Source organism: Crocuta crocuta, unplaced genomic scaffold (assembly GCF_008692635.1).
Source record: "Crocuta crocuta isolate KB4526 unplaced genomic scaffold, BGI_CrCroc_1.0 scaffold139, whole genome shotgun sequence".
NCBI classification, from domain to species: Eukaryota; Metazoa; Chordata; class Mammalia; order Carnivora; family Hyaenidae; genus Crocuta; species Crocuta crocuta.
The window spans coordinates 5,518,621-5,530,742 of NW_027533258.1; positions in this window are offsets into that span (position 1 = coordinate 5,518,621).

Below are 12,122 nucleotides of genomic sequence, written 5' to 3' on the forward strand. Positions count from 1 at the left end.
CCACAGCACCATTACCAGGTGAGCCTCCTTACCTGCCAATGTCTGAAGCTCAACCCATTTTGCTCACAGCTCAGTCCACTGGCAGCTATTTATAATCACTAGGAAGTCTTTGGGGCACCTGGGTGGCTTAGTCGGTTAAGCGTCTGACTTTTGCTTAGGTCATGATCTCGCGGTTCGTGGGTTCGAGCCCTGCATCGGGCTCTGTGCTGACTGCCAGCTCAGAGCCTGGAGCCTGTTTCAGTTTGTGACTCCCTCTCTCTCTGACCCTCCCCTGGCTCACGCTGTCTCTCTCTCTCTCTCTCCTAGAAATAAATAAAAAAAAAATTAAAAAAATGTAAAAAAAAAAAAAAAGCATTAGGAAGTCTTCCACGCACAGCACTGACCTCAGCCTGTGTTTCAGCTCCTACTGCTCATTGTTCAAAGGTCTAGACCTTTACGGAAAAGGTCTAGTATTTCTCTATGTATAAAAGACCAGAGGGATGCCCGAGTGGCTCCATTGGTTAAGCGTCCGACCCTCGATTTCGGTTCAGATCATGATCTCCTGGGTTGTGGGATCGAGCCCTGCTTGGGATTCTCTCCCTCCCTCTCTCTCTCTGCCCCTCCTCTGCTTGTGCTCTCTCTCTCTCAAAATAAATAAACTTAAAAAAAATCATTAAAATACAAGAGAGAGGGGCGCCTGGGTGGCCTAGTCGGTTAAGCATCCGACTTTCACTTAGGTCATGATCTCACGGTTCGTGGGTTCGGGCCCCGCGTCGGGCTCTGTGCTGACTGCCAGCTCAGAGCCTGGAGCCTGTTTCAGTCTGTGACTCCCTCCCTCTCTGACCCTCCCCTGTTCACGCTGTCTCTCTCTCTCTCTCCTAGAGATAAATAAAACATTAAAAATAAAATCAAATTAAAAATAAAATCAAATTAAAAAATTAAAAAAAAAAATACAAGAGAGAGTTGGAGGTACCTATCACCACCCCCAGTCCTCACTCCTCCAGGAAATATACAACCAATTCCTTCACCCATTTTGAGAGAACCAAAGACGACCAGTGTCAACTTTGCCACTTCATCCACACAGTCACAGCTGCTGCCACTGACCCTTCAAGGACGAAGATAAAAATGATACTCAAATACGTGAAAATTTTTAATAGGTCCAAAAAAAGCACCCAGTCAGAAGACTCAGCATAATTATCTTCCCTACAAAAGACCAATATAAGAAAAAGTAGAAGCTCCTAACACTTGAGTAGACGTTCGCCGAAAGATATATGAATATCAAAAACATGTTAACTCATTAAACATTTGGACAAGATACAGGACAACAGAGAGAGTAAAAGAGACGAGACAGTAACTGTACTTTGGAGAAAGCTCGCAGATCTCAACCACATGATCCAACGTCAATCAACATCCAACAATAAACGCCAACATCCAAGAACAAGACACGGCCACATCACGGATCCCCTGCGCTAGGAAAGGATGCATCACTTGGGTGGGTATCCGTGCCAAAAATCCATAACCTCCATCAAAGTATAAGAAAACTCAAATGGAGGGACAGTCTACAAAACTACTCAAAAGCGTGAGGGCCCTCAAAGACACAGAAAGACCAGAGAACAGGCCAACCTGGAGGCAGCCAAGGAGAAATGAAAACTGAATTCAACATTGGGCCCAAGACTAGAAAGCGTTCGTTGAAAAACAAGGAATCAAGCTTTAGCCTGTAGTTTACTTAACAGTATCGTACCAAGTTCTTAGCTCTGAGAACAGTTCCCAGTTCATGTAAGAGATCACATGACCTCAGAGGAAGCCAGAGGGTCTCTGTACCAGTTTTGCAACCTTCCTGTGAATGCAGAAATATTTCCAAATAAAAAGTTTTTAGAAACCACGATCACAGACTCTTTAGAAAGTAATAATAATATGGGGTAATACGGGGCCCCGGCGGGGACTCAGCTGAGCATCGAACTCTCAGTTTCATTCCGCTCAGGTCATGACCTCATGGTTGTGGAGTTCAAGCCCCGCATAAGGCTCCATGCTGACAGCACTGAGCCTGCTTGGGATTCTCTCTGCCCCACCCTGGGTCACACGCTCTCTCAAAAATAAATAAATGAACTTTAAAACATTTTTTTTCTTTTTTCTTTTTTTTTTAAATATTTTTATTAATTTCTAGGAGAGAGAGAGAGAGAGACAGCGTGAGCAGGGGAGGGTCAGAGAGAGAGAGAGAGACACACAGACTCTGAAACAGGCTCCAGGCTGGCAGTCAGCACAGAGCCCGACGCGGGGCTCGAACCCACAAACCGCGAGACCATGACCTAAGCGAAAGTCGGACGCCCAACCGACTAAGCCACCCAGGCGCCCCTAAAACATTTTTTTTCAAAGAAAGTAACAAAAATATTTGAAGTTATGCCGTACAGCCAAAGCTGAAGTCAAAGACAAATTCCTACTCTTAAATGCCTTTTATTACTAAAAAGAATGGACGTAAAAGAACTAAAACACATGCATTCAAGAGGTTTAAAAATATAAACCTGTGCATGCACACCCACAAAGGAAAAGCAAGGAGAAAAAGGGTCCATAAACCAAATAAAAGAAAACTAGAGTTCAAAGGATCACAAAGAAAAAAGTACAAGAAAACAATTTAAATGCTAAGAAAGATAGGTTACTATTTATAGCCATGGATAGACCATTTTTTAAAACTGCAACAAACACTGTATATTAACATTTCGGGAAATGGTAATAATCTAGGAAAACCTAAATTATGAAAATTGATACAAAATACACAGGAAAGTCAAAAAGTTTAATAATGATAGAAGAAATAAATTTAAAAAATTGTTAAAGATGTACACATCAAAGAAGACTTAGTGCCTTTTACAAATAAATCCTTTCAAAGGTTCAAGAAATAGTTAACTCTTGGGGCATCTGGGTGGCTCAGTTGGTTAAGCATCCAACCCTTCATTTTGGCTCAGGTCATGATCTCCATGTTCACGGGATCGAGCCCCACGTCAGGCTCTGTGCTGACAGTGAGGAGCCTGCTTGGGGTTCTCTCTCTCTTTCTCTTTCCATCCCTCCCCTATTCATGCTCTCTCAAAGTAAATAAACATTTTCAAAAAAGAAAACAGTTCATTTTTAGGTCAGTTCAGCTGCTTAGAAGCATAGAAAAAGAACTTCTCATTTTCCACAATGAGAACAATTCTTTTTTTAATTTTTTTTTCTGAGAGAGACAGAGAGAGAGAGAGCATGAGCAGGGGAGGGTCAGAGAGAGAGACACAGAATCTGAAACAGGCTCCGAGCTGTCAGCACAGAGCCCGATATGGGGCTCAAACCCACAAACTGTGAGATCATGACCTGAGCCAAAGTCTGACGCTCAACCAACGGAGTCCCCAAGGTGCCCCAACAATTCCTGATCACAAAACAGAGTGCAAGTATAAAAAGTACAATGCTCCTACGGTACGTAAAATTACTATGGCAGAGAGTTGGGATTCCTACTCCCAGGATTTTGTTCACACGTAAAGACGGGAGAAATGTGCAAAATGGAATAGAAATAAATATTAGAAATGCCTGAGTTATTCTGTGTTCTTTGCATTCTCTCCACTGTTAGACCACTCGCCCAGGGAGAGGCAGACACACCCCTGGTGACACTTGGACGCACTTCAGAAAGCCCGTGATCTTGACGTTTCTGCCAAGACTCGGCGCGACGCTCCTCCCGCATTCATACCAACCTGTCTTCTCTCTGTGTTCTGCCTCTCCTCGCATCTTGTGTGCGTGTTCTTTTAAAATGGGATGAATCAGAGAGTCTAGCCACATTGATTTTTATAGACGTCTTTACTCTCTTCCTCATCAAAAAATCATTTGTAATTATATTGCCAGAATTTAATTTTTGAGAGTATTTCATCCTTTGTGGGCCCTAATCCTTTATAATAATTTCAGGCTTGGAATAATGGCTCCTTTTTCTATCAAGCTTTTGAAATTTGAAGATGACAGGGGCTAAGACCATGTCTGACTGACACTCCTCTCTGGTGTCTGTAAGTTGACAAGCTTATTTTCTCCCAAAGCCTTCTTTCCATTCGGCATAACCGATGATGCCATCCAAGTTGACCAAAAATTTGAAGTTTCTCTACAGTTACTTTTTGTGACTTTTCAAGAGGGGAGATTTCCCAAATCTCAATTTTTTTTCTTAAAGCCTCCATATTTCAGATTTTCATGCACAAAGAAGGCCTAAGCTGGTATCCAATTTTTAAAAATTTTTAAAAATTTTTTTAAATGTTTATTTATTGAGACAGAACATGAGCACGGGAGGAGCAGGGGGTCACACAGAATCTGAAGCAAGCTCCAAACTCTGAGCTGTCAGCACACAGCCCCATGCAAGGTTCGAACTCATGAACCACAAGATCATGACCTGAGCCAAAGTCGGATGCTTAATCGACTGGGCCACCCAGGAGCCCCATCCATTCTTCTTACGCTTGTACCAACAGTGCTAAACAACTCTAGAAATTTAGAGTCTCACTAGGCTAAGGAAGATCTCTTACAAAACCAATTCTGCTCAAATGCCTGTTTTCACGCTGCCAGTTTTAGAGCGCCCTGCACAGGTTTCTGAGGGTCGGAGAGCCATGATTTCACCCATTTTCCCCACCATGGGACCCTGGAAACCATCAGGGTGCTCACAGAGGATGGGGGGCTTTCCAGCGATGATTTTGGTTTTTTTTAATAATTTATTTTTGAGACAGAAAGACAGAGCATGAGTGGGGCAGGGGCAGAGATAGAGGGAGATGCAGAATCTGAAGCAGTCTCCAGGCTCTGAGCCGTGAGCACAGAGCCCGATGTGGGGCTTGAACCCAAAAACCAGGAGATCATGACCTGAGCCAAAGTCGGACACTCAACCGACTGAGCCACCCAGGCGCCCCAGAATAAAGCTGACTTATGGCTGCTAGACAAAGAAATGTGAATGGAAGGATCAGATCTGAATCTGCAGGCGTAGCTAAATGATGTGCCAGCAGGTGAGAAAAACAACAGATAGTCTCATCCATCAAGCAGAAAGACAAGTGCTAACAATTACAGGGGATTTATCCAGAATTGGTAGCAGAAATGTACTATCTGTTTAGGGATAACACACAGAATAGATACAGGCACATGCACGCATGCGCACACAAACACACGCATACACACCTGTTAATAATGGAATAAACCATCAACCATACAATGCAACCATTTTTTTAAAAATACAGTAGGAAACGGGGTGCCTGGGTGGCTCAGTTAGTTAAGCGTCCAACGCCATCTAGATCAGCTTCGGTCATGACCTCACGGTTTATTAGGTCAAGCCCCAAATCGGGCTCTCCGATCACAGGCTGGAATCTGCTTGGGCTTCTCTCACTCTCTCTGCTCCTCTCCTGACACATGCGCACACTCGCTCTCAGGACATTTAAAAAACATTTAAAAATCTTTGAAGAAATAAAACAGGAGACCTATACGATATTCATGGCATTGTTTGCCACAGCAGAAAACTGACAACCACCTTCGCAAGGTCTGGAAATTGCTACGTAGCCTGACACAAGACGACGTGTTACTTGGAGACCAACACATTCATACTAAAACCACGAAGAGAAACAAGGGAATGAGAAGGGAGAACACCCGGAGGGGACGTGGAAAAAGAATGGCAGGAACATATACGGAGCCTCAACACTGTTGCTCGTTTCCTGCTCCTGAACTTGAGAAGCTGCCGCAGGGATTCATTTTACTATCATAAATATAAACGTACACCTAAGTTTACGTGCATTCCTTTTTTGGTTTTATCAAATATTTCTATTAAAAACATTAGTATAGGGGCGCCTGGGTGGCTTAGTCGGTTAAGCGTCTGACTTTCGCTTAGGTCATGATCTCACGGTTCGTGGGTTCGAGCCCCGCGTTGGGCTCTGTGCTGACTCCCAGCTCAGAGCCTGGAGCCGGTTTCAGAGTCTGTGATTCCCTCTCTCTCGGACCCACCCCTGCTCACACGGTCTCTCTCTCTCTCTCTCCTAGAAATAAATAAAACATTAAAAAAAAAACATTAGTATATATGTCATATCCACACATTTATGAGAAACCGCACATAAAATACTTGTGAAACGGGAAAAGCTGCTACTTTCTCGGATGGAAAGGTAGGAATGAGGTCACAAGTTTATCATTCCATGGAAAAAACCTAGGACATGGCTGTACTCGTTCGTATAACCTCATTCGCGGAGCAGAGAGATGACCAATTGCAAACGTATGGGTGTAATACACAGAAAATCTGTGAAAGGACAAACACAAAATCATTACAGGCTGAAGGACTTGAGGGGAAGGAGATGGTCTTTTGCCTTTGATGCTGCATGTTTTATACTTCTCTAGACTGAGCATTTATTTTTATGTTCTACCTTGTATTTGAGAGAGAGAAAGAGAGAGAGAAGTAAGTGAGCAGGGGAGGAACAGAGAGTGAGGGAGACACAGAACCTGAAGCAGCTCCAGGCTCTGAGCTGTCAGCACAGAGCCTGACATGGGGCTCGTACTCACGAACTGGGAGATCGTGACGGGAGCCAAACTTGGATGCTTATCTGACTGAGCATTGATTAAATGACAGTTGATCCTTTAACAACATGCAAGTTGGACACACGGACTCCCCTTTCCATGTAGTTGAAAATCCATTTATAACTTTTGACTCACCCAAAAGGTAATGACCAATAGCTACTGTTGACCAGAAGCCTTACCAATAACATACTGTCGACTTAACGTATATTCTGTATATTATATACTGCATTCTCACAGCAAAGTAAGCTAGAGAAAAGAAAAAGGTTATTAAGAAAAATCGTAAGGAAGGGACACCGAGGTGGCTCAGTCAGTTAAACATCTGGCTCTGGACTTCAGTTCCGGTCATGATCTCACGGCCTGTGGGCTCTGAACCCACCCACTACGCTCTGAACTCACAGCATGGAGCCTGCTTGGGATTCTCTCTCCCTCTCTCTCTGCCTCTCTCCCAATCATAGCCCCCTCTCAAAATAAATAAACTTAAAAAAAATTTTGACAAAGAAAATCATAAGGAAAATACATTTAGGTACTATATTGTATACACTGAAATAAAACCCCAGATTTAAAAAAAAAAAGACCCACACAGTTCAAACCCATGTTGGTCAAGGGTCCGCTGTATAAAAGCCTAAGTTACTAGGACTATAACAGGACCATGATCATAATTAATACTCGAGTACTTAGCATTGGAGTATAGTAAGCACTCAGTACACGCTAGCTAGTGTTCTCATCACTCAAGAGGCGTGTAGCCAAGATGGTGAGGCCATGTCACAGAAAGAACAGTTGAAAGAAATAGGGATTTTTAACCTGAAAGAGGCTCCAAGCCACGATCTCTGCCTTCAGCTGATGCAAGGACAATCCTTCAGGAACGTAATGAGGTTCACTTTGCCTGTTTTCAACACCATTGGCCTGAAGCTGCACGGGAGAAGCAAACAGCCCTTCCTATGAAGGGAAATGAAATTCCTATGAAATGAAACAAGCTGCCTCTGGTCGGTAGCACGCTCACGGACACATTTGTCCCCATCGCCCACTGCGGGTTCCCAGCTGGGCCGGGAGGGCTGTCACTCAAGGACTTTTTTTTTTTTAATGTTTTATTTATTTCTAGGGGAGAGAGAGAGAGACAGCGTGAGCAGGGGAGGGTCAGAGAGAGAGGGAGACACAGACTCTGAAACAGGCTCCAGGCTCTGAGCTGGCAGTCAGCACAGAGCCCGACACGGGGCTCGAACCCACGGACCGCGAGATCATGACCTGAGCGAAAGTCGGACGCTTAACCGACTAGGCCACCCAGGCGCCCCAAGGACAACTCTTAAGCCCTCGTAAATAGGAGATCCTGTTCTTCAAAGTCAAAGGCAGCAGAGCGGACAGGGAGGAGAGAGAGCAAGTCCCGTCCCAGAGTGGAGAGGGACCTGCTGACACCTTGCACTTCAAGGTAAAGGCGGACATCGTTGAGTTCTGCTGGGATCCTTCCTACGCCGGCCCTGGGTCAAAGCTTCTCTCCTGATCCACATGTGTGAAAAGAACGGATTCCCGCACAAAACCTCTCCTTCGAGGTGAGGAGAACGGGGGAAATCTGCCTCACTGAGAGTCCAAAAGAAAATTCTGGCAAGGGGGAAAGCCAGAGCCAGGACTGAAAAGGAGGCAGACACACGAGATCTGGCCAAGGTGGGGTGAAAGCTGCCGCCCGCGGGTGGCGAGACCCAAATGGATGCACCACAAGTTGAATCTGGGATAATCCTTGGAATGGACCGTAACCAGGAATGAAAAGTCTGGCATTTCGTACATTCTGGAGAATTCCTCCTAAATTCCCTCTCCTTTTCAGTAAACCCATCGAAAAACCGCTGCCCGCTATGTGTGAGGTCTCCGTGGCACACGGGAGTGAAGGTCACGGCCAGGACAGGGCGAGGGAATCCCAGAGGCCTCCGGTGCCCCAGGTATGGAGAGCAGAGGGGCGGCCTGCCCTCTCCTGGCTTTCTGGGGACGCTGCAACTCAGAGGCTCTGAGGCTGAGCCCCAAGCCCGGAATGGGCGCCCCACCCAAAGCAAGGGCAACACTGTGGCAAGCAGCTTGTGATCTTGGCAAGGGCAGCAAACAGAAGGCCTTTCTCGAGCCGGAAATCTGATCAGGGAAGGGAACACACAAAACTGAAAAGGATCTTCATAGCCAACTAGACACTTGGCAGGAAAATGATTTTGCAAAACGGGTGGTAAAACCAGGTTGGAATCCACATCCTAATGACAGACCTCACTCATTCGCCTGGTGACTGGCCGTCTGCAAAATGCTTGGACATCTGTCTAGTCATCACATCCCTACGAGGAACTGATTTCCTGCTTTGCAGGATCGCGCCCACCGTACAACCAAGGTCTCCCATCAACTCCTCATTTACCCTCGTATCTGGTCTGCACTGTACCATCCAATCCAAAGGCCCCAGGGACCGCCCGATACATCAGGCCACGTTCAACACCGTCACTCAGATTCATGGCGGCTCCCGCCTTGTTAAGCACGCGACCCCCTCACGGACTAAAACCCGAGGTCGCAGGCCGTTTACTCTGCCGACAAGGAACGTGGGTCGGGAAGAAGAAATGAAAGCTGGTATTTATGGATCATTCACGAGCGCCTGCACACGACCCACACCATCCCTCGCTTTATGGCATCACTGGAGAGTTCATAAAAGCAGGCTTTTCTTCCCGGCAGAGTTGGGCATTGCGCAATTACAAGATAATAAAGGGAAGTTTGTCTGCAATTTTTCCTGGTCCCCACAAGTTAAACTTTTGACACCAAAGTCACCCTGCCGTCGGAGTTGTGGGGACAATCAGGTTAGTAGCAGATGTAGCAAAGCCTTCTTGTCTTTAGCCCAGCCGAGGTGGTGAGCCCCTTAGCACCTTGTCAAACCCTAAATTTAATCCTCGTTTTATTTTGGAATTGCTTTTTAAAAATACACTAACCATTAAGCGATGGGGGAAAGGTCCTTTTAAAATGATTTATTACGTGTTAACAGCTAAAGAAAACCTAAACAATGTCTCCATAAAGACCCGCGATCACGTTTTTAATTAAGAGCCACAACTTTTAATGGAAGGCATAATACGCCCATTCATTTCAGGGTGCCGGCCGGGGTTCGAGAATCCGGCAGGCAAGACTCAGGGGAGAGGAACAGCTTTCGATTCACACCTCAGAGTCTTCGGTTAAGGAAAATAACAATAAAGTAAGATCCCTTTAAAACTGGAGCTAGGGAATTTCAACCCAGAGAAAGGATAACATTGTTTCATTACAGTGGGCGCTGGCTTGTTACTCTATGCCCACAATAGCACTCAGTGCTAGGAGTCACTCAGACACCCCCTAAGTTTTAATATGCAACTAGGTCGTTCTAAATGCACCCTGTGTGTGTGAGAGAGAGAGAAAGGGAGAGAGCGAGCTGGTAAATTCCTGCCTGTACTCCAGGGAGGCTGCGCCCTCTGAGAAACAAACTGTTACTGTCTCTTTCCCGAACTGATCTCTTAAATGCTTTTCCCTCTCTAGCTCTTTTAAGACCAGAATTTGCTGATTCAAGAACAGAGCTGCGTCCACTTGTATGGCCCTGCAAGGAAATCTTCATCGTAGCTGCCGGCATTTATTTCTGCGACCCATGTGCCAGGCTCTGCGACACAGGCTTCTCCCCGTCATCTCGCTCCATCCTGGCAACAAGGAAGGGAAGGTCCCATTACCCATATTTGCAGATGGGAAGCTTGGAGAGGGTGGGCCGCAGAAGCGTGGGGTGGGGCTGGACCCTTTTCCCCTCAAAGAGTATTAGGTCTTGTTGGCAAGGGAATACTTAACCACAGAGAAAGGGAACAGGCCGAATGGGACCGCAAAGAACCCAATGAGAGCGAAAGGGACACACAGTAATACTAAACAAGTTCAGAGAGGAAACACCTGATCTGGGATTTCAGCTACAGAGGGAGTCCATCTTGACCTTCAAGGATGCTCAGAGTTGCCAAAAACGTGAGAGAAAACGGGAAGTTCTGGAAGTCTGAGTTCACCTAACCTGGTTCTCTGTCCCACCTTTAAGGATTTTTTACCTGGATCCCAAGGCACCACAGGGCTGCCTAGATACTCCACTGCCATTTCTCAACGTTTTCCTTAGTATGTATCACCTTAAAAACAAAACTTAGATTTTTTTTTTTTAAATGTACTTACTTTGAAATAAAGAGAAGGCAAACTGGGGAGGGGCAGAGACAGGAGGAGAGAAGAGGGGGAAGGGATAGGGAGGAGGGGGAGGGAGCAGAGGGAGGGGAAGGGGGAATCCCACGCAGGTTCCACACAGCCAGCATGGGGCCAGAAGGGGGGCTCGAATTCATGAACCAAACTCAAACCGCGAGATCGTGACCTGTACTGAAATCTAGAGTCAGGCACTTAACCGACTAAGCCACCCACGAGCCCCTCCTAAAATGTACTTTTTTANTCTGCAAAGGAGAATCTTATAGTCAAACGTAAAGAAACTGCCCAAAACAGAACATGGGCTAAGAATAAAATCCATGTTCTTGAGTCTAGAAATTCAATTTAGGAGTACTAGTAGGATAAAACTAGAAATGAGCAGAGTCTCTAATTTGCAGAAAGAGAAAATAAACATGCGTACCTTGAACTCGGTCTTGGTTGGGCGGCTAAGGCCAAGCCAGCCCCAGGGCTCCCCGGGGAGATTCCAGAAGCCTGGACACAGGGACAGCGGCCGCCCAGGTGCTCACTCTTCGAAGGTGAGCTCCCGCGTCTTCCCTAAGCCATCGCCTCCAGCAGAGGGACACTGGCTGGATGCGGGGGAAACGCAGCAGTAGCAAATCACTCTACCAATGCTTCCCAAAATGCGTAAGTAAAGTTTAACTTACGCTGAGTATAAGACACTGATGAGCTGGCAGAGAAAGAAAAAAAAGAAAGGCAAAAATAATTATGTGCATGATGACAAGGACATTAGACTGGGTGGGGGGGAGGGGGGACAGGTAGGGACCAGGCAAACCAGCCCCTAAGGATAAACATCAGGCACCTAGGGCGCTTTGTAAGGGCGGTTCAGGGTGAGCCTAATCTAATACAAAGCAGCAGCACAATGTGGGCCCACCCACAAGCCGGGCTTAAAATAGAGGACCCCGGCTCCAAAAATCACCAATGAACACAGAGGACCCGGGCCCTAAAAACCACCAATGAGCTGCCTGCGTCGCCCGCACATATCAACCAGTCAGGTAGCAGCACTTCTGACCAATCAGGATGAGGCCCTTCCAGCCTATGCATTTTTTTTCCTTTAGCCTATTAGCATTTTGGAAACCGCGGGAACCTTGGCTAAGTAAGCAGAGCATCCTTTATGCGCAGAAGCGGTCAGGTTTCCTCCATGTTGGTCCTGTGTCTTCCTGGAGCTTTGAGCTGTGTCTCCAATAAGGCCTTGCCTGTGTCTTATAGTCTTTCATTTTTGGGTCTGACCTCGTTGCTATCATTGTGAGGCCCTGGAAGTGGACCCTGGCAGCATAAACAGGGAAGAAGAAAGAAAAAGGGTCCTGGGAGTTTTTAGAGCCTTGTTTATAGTTACCATGGATCCTGGCTGTTACAACAGCTCCTGTTCTCAGGCAGTCCCTTAGTAATTTATTTAGGATATACTTTGTCCTCCC